The following is a 13,271-nucleotide window of genomic DNA, read 5'->3' on the forward strand; positions in this document are numbered from 1 at the left end:
CAAAGAAAAAGCAAAACTCAAAAACACGAACAAAACTATGACTTGGCATAGATCACTTGACATGGAACATCAACAAACTTTGACATGAAACGTGGCTTACAAGTAGTAACAAGTAGTATGACGCGACAGGGACAAAGGGGAAGGCAGGGCTATATATACACACACAAGGAGCAGGGGTGACAAGACACAGGTGAAGCAAATCAAGAAGTAACACCAGGTGAAAGCAATGATCTAATCAAAAGAAAACATGGAATAAGAAAACAGGAAATTCAAAACTTAACAAAATAAAACAGGAAACAGAAAACCTAAACCCTAAACCATGACTATGAAAAACCAAGACTTGACAAAATACAACAGAAAATCCAAGAAACTAAACCCGTGACTGAGAAATGACATGATGGAAAGACAAGACTGAAAACTAAACCATGACGGGACAACATGGAAAACCAGAACTTAACAAAATACAATAAACAGAAACACAGGAAACTAAACCATGACGAAAAACTAAACCATGACGGAAGACCAAGAACAGAGGACATGACAGAAAACATGACAAAAAACCAAGAACGGAGGACATAACAGAAAACATGATAGAACATGACAGAGACCAAGAACAGAGGACATGACAAAAACCAGGAACGGAGGACATAACAGAAACTAAGACATGACGAAAGACAAGACATGACAAAAGACGTGACACGTGGGGGCTGGCTTGACCGTGTTCGCCGAACTGGAGGCTGGCTTTACCGCAGTCGCAAAATGAACCTGGGGTTAATAACACATGTGTACCGAGTTCGACCGTTCTCTGGTATTTGTTTTCATGCATTTGTTTTGTTAGTCCCTAGTTATGCTACCGTGTAAGTGTGGTGATATTGTGAGCCTTGTTAGTGGTATAGAAATAGCGATTTCTTTTTATGTGTAGGTGTGCCCCGAAGGCTAGCGTTATACGCTAAATAGCGGTTTGCAAGAAAACTGGTCACATTTGACTAACAAAACAAATGCATGAAAACAAATACCAGAGAACGGTCGAACTCGGTACACATGTGTTATTAACCCCAGGTTCATTTTGCGCCGGAGTTCCCCTTTAAGTAGCTGCAGAAGAAGAGGACAACAACAAGACTGAAACTGAAACAGCACCAGTCAAACGTTGCAACAGTCACTGGTCAGTCACAACGGTCATAGAAACTTACTTGGTCCTCCACAATATCTCCCTCTAGCAGGTCCAGTCCTGCAGCTGCAAAGAACAGGTGATGAAAACGCTTTAGAGACACAGCTTTATAAAATAAAATGAAACTGAAATAAATAATTAACAAACCTTTATTGATGTCAATGATGTCCCAGTCGTGGCCTTCATCAACATCAATTTCTGCAGGCGATGAATCAATTACAACAAAATTAAATTTCCACAAACTGTAAAACACAAACACTAAATCTGAATCAAAGGTAGAAATGATTACTATTACTGGTACTATTACTGTTGTTTTTCTATTCATACCATCCATACCCAAAGCTTCTCATGTTCTCTTGAAGGTATAACCTCGCTGAATGACGCATAGAGAGCTCAAATGTAAAATACTACATGCGTTTTCAGATACATTAAGGTATCTTAAGATCAGTGCTGCTGTAAAAAATCTTAAATGAATGTTAGAATGAAGAAATGTTGTCGACCAAAGAAAAGCATCTAAAGACCGTGAAGGATTTCACCATATTCTGAATATAATATTCTTTGACCTACTTTTGGTCATCTTTAACCACAACAAAAACCTCATAAAATGTGACTCACCTGTTTCACCTGTTAGCTTGGCTGATGTCTGTGAAGTAAATTAGAAAGCACAATAATCAGTGAATAGAAAACTTGGCATTAAAGCATGTTTCACAGGAGATGTAGTGTAAATGTTGTGTTACTGTATATCTACATGAAGGGGGTTACACTTACCAATCCCAGACCAAAAATCAGAATGATCCACCCGAGCATCATGTCTCCACCTGCAGACTCACACTCACGGCAGTTCTGCTGTGGCTCAAGGAAGGTTTATCTCTTATATGGGTGAAATTGGTGCAACATTCACAGGGTTGGGTAGTAATGGATTACATGTAATCTGGATTACGTAATCAGATTACAAAAATCAAGTAACTATAATCAACCCAAATTACAATACAAAAATTGTGTAATCAGATTACAGTTACATTGTTGGGGATTACCTGATTACATTTTATCATGCAAACAATGCAACTTGTTTATGACAGCCTGGGCATGAAAAAATCCTAATATGTTGTAAAAAGAACATGTTCACTTTTGTTCTATGATATGTTTACAGACTTATTTACAGACTTATTTTGAGATTTTGAAAGACATGTTGTGGATATGTTATGAGAAATGTTCAGAAAGAGAAATATGAGAAAAGATAGAAAAATGTTTTAGGAATGTTTTTAGTTGTAAACATTCAGTATGATGTGAGAAAAGAGTTAAACAGGTTGATATGAGGATATGGTCTGAAAAACGGATATGTTCAGAGTAAAGAAAGTACTTAGTAATAAATCTAAAGTTTTTAGTTAATACAGTTTTTAGTTCATTCACAAAGGAATGCTTTCTCAGCTTTACTGAGAACAAAAAGTTTTCTTAGATGTAATGAAATAATAAAGAGAAAAATAAAAAGAGAATTCATTGATCAATTCTGTGACGGTGTCTTTTACTTAAGGTGCATATTTATTGAAGTAATCTAAAAGTAATCAGATTACGTTACATGTTTTTGGTAATCCAACTGATTATGTTACTGATTACAAAAATTACCATGTAATTTGTAGTCAGTAATGGATTACATTTCAAAGTAATCTGACCCAACCCTGTATATCTGACCCGAAAAGTGAAATTTGGCAGGATGCCATGACACTGCAGAGGACAATGACAAAAAGATACTGATACTAAAGAGAAACATCCATCAAGCAAGTTGAGCACCTCATGGCCACAGCAGCTGAAGGGCAACATCTTCAAGGAGAATTTCTGAGTTTTGAGTTTGTAAGACCTTCTGGTTTGAACATTTGTCCTCTAAATAAAGGATTATCTTATCTGTCTTGTCTCTTAAAATGTTTCTAGCAGTAGAGTAAACCATATGAGGAAACCAACACTGCAACCATCAGGTCAAAAGGTCAAACTGGAGTTACAGCACAGCCCGAGCTGTTTTTGTAAAAACAACACCTGTGCTGCCCTCTTCACTTCTTACTCATGCTGGATTGTAGTGCATACAATAAAGAATGCATTTGGCAGCTTTCTCACCTAGAGATGGTTAAGTTATAACTCCAGTCAGGTATCCCAGCTTGCACACAGCTAAAAGTAATTCTGTTCTACATGTATGGATTTTCACCCACACATCCTTACAGATAACTGCAATACCAAAGTGCAATGGTGTACATGTATATACTGTAGGTATTTCCCACTGTATCTAAGTCTAATATGTATGAATCTGCAAAAAAGGACCAGCAGTTTTCGTTTTCATCTTATTACTGATTTGGTCATGTTAACTAATAAGTTTTTGCTTTACTTCCTGACATTTATTCGTTTTACGGTATACTTCTCTTTTCTGCTGGAACTTCTCTATTCTCAATAAGAATGAATACATCTGTTACACAAGTGTTTGCACAAACATGCACCTTTTATTTTTTTTTTTCTAAACATTTGTCCGTGTAGCAACATTAACAACCATTATTGTCTCTTATATGTTCAGCTTAGCCAGTAAGAACTTCTGTTCAATAAACAATGTGTGCAGTGTAATTTTGTTTTTAGAACAGACAGTGTTCCCTGATGGCAGTGGCTTCTTTCATCAAGACAATGCTCACTGCCATAAAGCCAAAATAGTTCAGGAAGTGTTAAAAGAACACAACAATGAGTTGAAGGTGTTGACTTGGCCTGTAATCTGATTAAGTATCTAGGCTGTAGTGGACAAACAAGTCAGATTCCACAGAGGCTCAACCTCGCATCTCACAGGAATTAAATAATCTGCAGATTAGGGATGTGTGATATTTTATCGTTAACGATATATCATCAAAAACATTCGCCACGGTAAGAATATGTCATCCCGCGATAAAAACGATAAATTCCCAGTGATGACGTATATTTATGCGCGACACACTCGCAGCCCAACCTGCAGCCCAGACAGTATATAGAGAGCCGAAGTCCCGCCCCTCTACTTCTGGGTTATGGGACCTATCTTTCGAAAAAATATGAACGGCAGTCTATGGAGAGATCATAATTATTTTCTGGTCCCGATCGAATTGTGGCATGAATTTCACATATGATGTGTGTGAATTTAAAAGATAATTTTTCACGTCAAGAGATAAATTATTTGACGTAAATAAGCTGAACAACATTAGGTTTTGTATGAGATCGCTTAGTGAACTACATCTCTCGTCTCGAACAATGTACGTAACTGAGAACTATGGCTGTCTCCTTGTTGAGCTTTACCGTCTTCTTCCAGGACGAAGGCAGAAGCATCAAACGAGGTGAAAATAATTATAAATCGGGTCATGTCCAGAGCTGTAGTTACACGAAGGGAGTTTTGGTCGGTTCTGTACGCGCCAGCATGCGGGACTTGTAGTTCGTTTAATTACGTATTTTCCATAGCGTTTTACTTAACTATCTTGCGACAAACTGTGACATTCTTGACATGTAAAATAATTTTTTATTCTGAAAAACAACATATGTATAATCCGAGGCACAAGTCGATCGGGACCAGAAAATAATTTATCTTTCGCCATAGACTGCCGGTCATATTTTTTCGAAAGATAGGTCCCATAACCCGGAAGTAGAGGGGGCGGGACTTCGGCTCTCTATACAGTCATTAGGCGTGTTGGACTTCATGCAGATCTGTGCAGATCTGACTTGAAGTGATGCATGCTGGGTTGATCATGCTCATAGACCTCGAATATGATTGGTTAAAATGAACTTGTTCAACCCAGCACGCATCACGTCCAATGATCACGTCAAGTCAGATCTGCACAGATCTGCATGAAGTCCAACACGCCTATTGACAAATTGACGATGGCGGAAGGCGGAGCAGATACTTATGCATAGATATACATAGAGGCCTCATTTAGCGGGTTGGCCCTTGTTGCAATACGTCAACGTCGCTGCGATACGTCCACATTGGAGGAGGCAGCTCTGTCCCTAGAACCAATGTGAGTGAATGGAGTGAACTTTATTAAGCATCTTCTACAAAGTTCTGTAAGTTAATGCCTCTCATTTACATATTCACGCACGAACGTATATATTCAGGAAACTGATACGAACCAAAAACAATGTCTGATTACATTCTGAGTAGTTAATGTTACAGACGTTGTTTTTGGTTCCTTACGTTCTGTGTGAATGTGCAAATGCTTATAGTAGTACTTTGTAGAAGACGCTTAATAAAGTTCATTCCATTGACTCCTATTAGTTCGTGGGACAGATCCAATATGGCGGCGACGCTGACGTACGGTCCAGCGCTCAATGAGGGGCCTATGTGTCCATGGACACGCCGGGTAGCGAGGAGCTCGTTCCTAAACGAGGCTCCACCTCTATTATCTGGAACTAGTTTGGTTTTAAAAAGTCTGATGCGGAGCAGCAAATTACAAAATGCAAGGTTTGCAAACAAATAGTGTATGAAAAGGACAGTAACACCACTAATTTGTTCCGCCACCTCAAACACAAGCACAAACCAGAATATGAAGAATGCCAGAAAATGCGCAAGGGTGCAGAAGCACAGTTGACTTCATCCAAAGAGTCCGGTAAAAAAAACAACAACTCAGATAAAACTTGCCGATGCATTAAAGTCAAAAAGATTAGGCTCAATTGGTGTTTATTTATCGTCATTTTTTATCGTTACCATGATAAATACCAGAAATTATCGGGATAAATTTTTTAGTCCATATCGCCCATCCCTACTGCAGATAATATCTTGGTGCCAGACACCACAGGATACCTTCTGAGGTCTAGTGGAGTCCATGCCATGATGGGTCAGTGCTGTTTTGTCAGCAAAAGGGGGACCTACACAATATTAGGCAGGTGGTCATTGGCTGATCTGCGTATATACTGTATGTATTATAAACAACATGTGTGAGCGATGAACTGCAGCTAATTACTGTCAAAAGCATTTATCATTTGTTCTTTATTCATGTATACAGTTCGATACAGGACACACCAACTAAACTGACTGATTACTTGTTTAGTGTTCTTCAGCACTTCAGCACATTTTATTTAAGATGAAACAATGCATATTGAGTTAAAATGACAACTTATTGTTTGAAGATTTGTTTTTTAAATTAAATTATACAAAGAATACAGTTCTGATTCATTTGACTAATCTTAACTAAACGAAACATGTCGCTGTTTCTTCTGTGATCTTTGTTGATGGTGTACAAGTTATGTTTGGACCATTTCCCCATTGCTTCAAACAGAAAGGCTTTGTCCGTGTGCAGCAGTATACTGCTGCTGTTCTATGGAGACATTAGATGCATGCACATTCCTTTGTCAGTGAGGTGTTATAGAGTAGTATGGCCTGAGGGACAAACCACCTCCTCAGCTTTTCCATGGAGCAGGACAGAGACCGCAGCCTGTCACTCAACAAGCTTCTCTGCATGACTATGGTGTCGTGTAGAGGGTGGTGGACATTGTTCATGATGGACTGGATTTTGTTCAAGATCCTTGCATCTGCCACTGATGTCAGGGACTCCAGCTGTACCGCTACCACAGGCAACGATAGTCTGGTAGAACACGTCCAGCAGCTTCTGGCAGATATTAAATGACCTTAGCCTCCAGAGGTAATACAGACGGCTCTGAACTCTTTTGTGTACTGAGTCTATGTTAGCTGACCCGTCCAGTTTGTGATCCAACTGTAGACCCAGACGCACTGCCTGGCCAACAAAAAAATGTCGCCACCTGGATTAACTAAGCAAATAGGTACAAGCCTCCTATCGGATAATTACTGCATGGGTGATTATCTTTCAGCTGGGAACAAGTTAAACAACCGTGGTGTGAAATCAAATTGAAGAAAAACAACAGTAGAACTCAGGGCCATGTTTAATAGTGAAAGTAAGAGCATTTCCACACGTACAATGCGAAGGGAACTCAAGGGATTGGGACTGAACAGCTGTGTAGCCTTAAGAAAACCATTAATCAGAGAGGCTAACTGGAAAAAAAGGCTTCAGTTTGCTAGGGAGAATAAAAATGGAGCAATGGAAGAAGGTCATGTCAATCATGTTAACTAATAAGTTTTTGCTTTACTTCCTGACATTTATTCATTTTACGGTATACTTCTCTTTTCTGCTGGAACTTCTCTATTCTCAATAAGAATGAATACATCTGTTACACAAGTGTTTGCACAAACATGCACCTTTTATTTTTTTTTTTCTAAACATTTGTCCGTGTAGCAACATTAACAACCATTATTGTCTCTTATATGTTCAGCTTAGCCAGTAAGAACTTCTGTTCAATAAACAATGTGTGCAGTGTAATTTTGTTTTTAGAACAGACAGTGTTCCCTGATGGCAGTGGCTTCTTTCATCAAGACAATGCTCACTGCCATAAAGCCAAAATAGTTCAGGAAGTGTTAAAGGAACACAACAATGAGTTGAAGGTGTTGACTTGGCCTGTAATCTGATTAAGTATCTAGGCTGTAGTGGACAAACAAGTCAGATTCCACAGAGGCTCAACCTCGCATCTCACAGGAATTAAATAATCTGCAGATTAGGGATGTGTGATATTTTATCGTTAACGATATATCATCAAAAACATTCGCCACGGTAAGAATATGTCATCCCGCGATAAAAACGATAAATTCCCAGTGATGACGTATATTTATGCGCGACACACTCGCAGCCCAACCTGCAGCCCAGACAGTATATAGAGAGCCGAAGTCCCGCCCCTCTACTTCTGGGTTATGGGACCTATCTTTCGAAAAAATATGAACGGCAGTCTATGGAGAGATCATAATTATTTTCTGGTCCCGATCGAATTGTGGCATGAATTTCACATATGATGTGTGTGAATTTAAAAGATAATTTTTCACGTCAAGAGATAAATTATTTGACGTAAATAAGCTGAACAACATTAGGTTTTGTATGAGATCGCTTAGTGAACTACATCTCTCGTCTCGAACAATGTACGTAACTGAGAACTATGGCTGTCTCCTTGTTGAGCTTTACCGTCTTCTTCCAGGACGAAGGCAGAAGCATCAAACGAGGTGAAAATAATTATAAATCGGGTCATGTCCAGAGCTGTAGTTACACGAAGGGAGTTTTGGTCGGTTCTGTACGCGCCAGCATGCGGGACTTGTAGTTCGTTTAATTACGTATTTTCCATAGCGTTTTACTTAACTATCTTGCGACAAACTGTGACATTCTTGACATGTAAAATAATTTTTTATTCTGAAAAACAACATATGTATAATCCGAGGCACAAGTCGATCGGGACCAGAAAATAATTTATCTTTCGCCATAGACTGCCGGTCATATTTTTTCGAAAGATAGGTCCCATAACCCGGAAGTAGAGGGGGCGGGACTTCGGCTCTCTATACAGTCATTAGGCGTGTTGGACTTCATGCAGATCTGTGCAGATCTGACTTGAAGTGATGCATGCTGGGTTGATCATGCTCATAGACCTCGAATATGATTGGTTAAAATGAACTTGTTCAACCCAGCACGCATCACGTCCAATGATCACGTCAAGTCAGATCTGCACAGATCTGCATGAAGTCCAACACGCCTATTGACAAATTGACGATGGCGGAAGGCGGAGCAGATACTTATGCATAGATATACATAGAGGCCTCATTTAGCGGGTTGGCCCTTGTTGCAATACGTCAACGTCGCTGCGATACGTCCACATTGGAGGAGGCAGCTCTGTCCCTAGAACCAATGTGAGTGAATGGAGTGAACTTTATTAAGCATCTTCTACAAAGTTCTGTAAGTTAATGCCTCTCATTTACATATTCACGCACGAACGTATATATTCAGGAAACTGATACGAACCAAAAACAATGTCTGATTACATTCTGAGTAGTTAATGTTACAGACGTTGTTTTTGGTTCCTTACGTTCTGTGTGAATGTGCAAATGCTTATAGTAGTACTTTGTAGAAGACGCTTAATAAAGTTCATTCCATTGACTCCTATTAGTTCGTGGGACAGATCCAATATGGCGGCGACGCTGACGTACGGTCCAGCGCTCAATGAGGGGCCTATGTGTCCATGGACACGCCGGGTAGCGAGGAGCTCGTTCCTAAACGAGGCTCCACCTCTATTATCTGGAACTAGTTTGGTTTTAAAAAGTCTGATGCGGAGCAGCAAATTACAAAATGCAAGGTTTGCAAACAAATAGTGTATGAAAAGGACAGTAACACCACTAATTTGTTCCGCCACCTCAAACACAAGCACAAACCAGAATATGAAGAATGCCAGAAAATGCGCAAGGGTGCAGAAGCACAGTTGACTTCATCCAAAGAGTCCGGTAAAAAAAACAACAACTCAGATAAAACTTGCCGATGCATTAAAGTCAAAAAGATTAGGCTCAATTGGTGTTTATTTATCGTCATTTTTTATCGTTACCATGATAAATACCAGAAATTATCGGGATAAATTTTTTAGTCCATATCGCCCATCCCTACTGCAGATAATATCTTGGTGCCAGACACCACAGGATACCTTCTGAGGTCTAGTGGAGTCCATGCCATGATGGGTCAGTGCTGTTTTGTCAGCAAAAGGGGGACCTACACAATATTAGGCAGGTGGTCATTGGCTGATCTGCGTATATACTGTATGTATTATAAACAACATGTGTGAGCGATGAACTGCAGCTAATTACTGTCAAAAGCATTTATCATTTGTTCTTTATTCATGTATACAGTTCGATACAGGACACACCAACTAAACTGACTGATTACTTGTTTAGTGTTCTTCAGCACTTCAGCACATTTTATTTAAGATGAAACAATGCATATTGAGTTAAAATGACAACTTATTGTTTGAAGATTTGTTTTTTAAATTAAATTATACAAAGAATACAGTTCTGATTCATTTGACTAATCTTAACTAAACGAAACATGTCGCTGTTTCTTCTGTGATCTTTGTTGATGGTGTACAAGTTACAGTATGTTTGGACCATTTCCCCATTGCTTCAAACAGAAAGGCTTTGTCCGTGTGCAGCAGTATACTGCTGCTGTTCTATGGAGACATTAGATGCATGCACATTCCTTTGTCAGTGAGGTGTTATAGAGTAGTATGGCCTGAGGGACAAACCACCTCCTCAGCTTTTCCATGGAGCAGGACAGAGACCGCAGCCTGTCACTCAACAAGCTTCTCTGCATGACTATGGTGTCGTGTAGAGGGTGGTGGACATTGTTCATGATGGACTGGATTTTGTTCAAGATCCTTGCATCTGCCACTGATGTCAGGGACTCCAGCTGTACCGCTACCACAGGCAACGATAGTCTGGTAGAACACGTCCAGCAGCTTCTGGCAGATATTAAATGACCTTAGCCTCCAGAGGTAATACAGACGGCTCTGAACTCTTTTGTGTACTGAGTCTATGTTAGCTGACCCGTCCAGTTTGTGATCCAACTGTAGACCCAGACGCACTGCCTGGCCAACAAAAAAATGTCGCCACCTGGATTAACTAAGCAAATAGGTACAAGCCTCCTATCGGATAATTACTGCATGGGTGATTATCTTTCAGCTGGGAACAAGTTAAACAACCGTGGTGTGAAATCAAATTGAAGAAAAACAACAGTAGAACTCAGGGCCATGTTTAATAGTGAAAGTAAGAGCATTTCCACACGTACAATGCGAAGGGAACTCAAGGGATTGGGACTGAACAGCTGTGTAGCCTTAAGAAAACCATTAATCAGAGAGGCTAACTGGAAAAAAAGGCTTCAGTTTGCTAGGGAGAATAAAAATGGAGCAATGGAAGAAGGTCATGTCAATCAGAGGTCACCAAACTTATGTAAAATTGGTGTGTAAGTTTGCAAAAACTATGCTGGTAATTTTCTCTGGACCCCTGCCCAATCTGACCAATGATGACGATGATGTTTAGTCGCATGTCGTCATTCCATTACAGGTTACCTAGGTGGTGTCCAGCAAACGACGTGGCCTTCAGTGATAATTGGAACACTTTCTGGGGAAAGCCTTGTCTGATTAGGTGAGATGGCATCCACCCCACTTTAGGGGGTGCTGCTCTCATCTCTAGAAATATGGCCGATTTTGTTAACCCCCCGAATCCATGACAACCCAGAGTTCAGACCAGGAGGCAGAGATGTAGTCTTACACACTTTTCTGCCACTTCTCTAGGTCTGTCTCACACCCAAAACTCTCTCAACTCCATAGATGTTCTGTCTGCTCCCAGATTATTTAAATCAAAAAACAACAAAAGAGGAGTTACTCATAAGAACCTTATACAAATCAGTACAAATTCACTGGTAGAACAGAAGAATAGGAAAATTAAATGTGGTCTTTTAAATGTCAGATCTCTCTCGTCTAAATCTCTTTTAGTGAATGATTTGATAACTGCTCATCAGATTGATCTATTTAGTTTGACTGAAACGTGGCTGCAGGATGATGAATATGTTAGTTTAATGAGTCTACGCCACCCAGTCATAGTAATTATCACATTCCTTGAAGCACAGGTAGAGGAGGAGGAGTGGCAGCAATCTTCCACTCTGATTTATCTATTAATCCTAGACCTAAGCAGAGCTTTAATTCATTTGAAATTCTTACTCTTAGTATTGCTCATCCAAACTGGAAAACAAAAAAAACAAAACAATTCTTTTTGTTTTGGTGTATCGCCCATCTGCTCCTTACTCTGAATATTTATGTGATTTAGTACTTACAACAGATAAAGTCATTACAGTAGGTGACTTTAACATCCATGTTGATGTTGTCAGTGACAACCTTAGCTCTTCATTTACATCATTATTAGATTCAATTGGCTTTTCTCAGAATGTAAACAGATAACTTACTGTTTTAATCACACCTTAGATCTTGTCCTAACATACGGCATAGAAACTAAAGGTTTAACAGAATTTACTCATAACCCTCTTTTGTCCAATCATTTCCTCATAACATTTGAATTTACAATAATGGATAACACGGGAACTGGAAAGACATTTCATTACAGTAGATGTTTATCTGATGATGCTTATTTACCTCAGCGCCATGTGCCAATGATGTGGATAACCGCAACCACAAAATAACTGCTACACAAATAGATTATTTTGTTTATGGCACTGCAGCATCACTTACAACTCTAAACTTAGTTGCCCCTCTGAAAAAGAAGGTCGTGAATCCGAGGAGGCTAGCTCCCTGGTATAATTTCAACAAGCCCTCCAATTTATACGACCATATAGGTCGTGTGTACATGCTCTCGAATACGACCCATGGGAGCGTTTCTTGTAATAGCGCTCCTACCAGTAACAGGAGAGTATTGCGGATTGCGGGGATTAATCCACTACATCGGTATGTCATAGCTGGACGAATTAAGGTACAGCATATGTGTTTAATTGACATTTGAGAACAATATAACATGTTGTCAGCTCCTTTTAATGTTGTTTCGCTGTCTAGTATACTATCTAGAATTACTACGAGGGATAATTAACGTTATAAGAGCTAACGTTGCATTAAAACAACGCTTGCCAAAAGTCAGCTAGCTAGTTAGCATTATAACAGCTATGTAAATATGACTTCCAGAAGACATCAGGACATGCACAGGTGAAAGCCTGCAATGGAAAAGGACAGACAGATAAGACAGGTGTCCATTGGTGTCTGTAAGCCGATTTTCAAATGCTATTATCATACTTACATACTTAATTTACCAATCACAGTATCTATTGTTCTGAAGAGAAAGACATGTCCAATCCAGTGGACTTCATGCGCCTGAGAACTCAACATAAAACATTGTGAACTTATTGTTAAAATGAATTAACTTGTGTTTTATTCTAAATATAGAAACACTTGTTTCTTTTTATGCTTTAAAAAAACAAAACAATGGTCAAAAACAACAATGACGTGGACATCATGCATCACCCAGTATATTTTTAACGCAAGTCATGTAATTGCTGCACTGTTTCTTGTGACTGTTTTGGTTATAAGCCAGTGTATACTTGCTATATTTATAAGCTTTTCATTTAAAATATGTTTTTTGCAGATTAGCTGTAGTCTGTGTTACTATAATAATTATTTTATCATATTCTGTAGACTGCAAATGCAGCAAAGAATAAGGCCACCTATAGAATAGTTCAGGAAATTAGGTCCA

This window comes from Chelon labrosus, assembly GCF_963514085.1.
Source record: "Chelon labrosus genome assembly, chromosome: 7".
In the NCBI taxonomy this organism is placed as follows: Eukaryota; Metazoa; Chordata; class Actinopteri; order Mugiliformes; family Mugilidae; genus Chelon; species Chelon labrosus.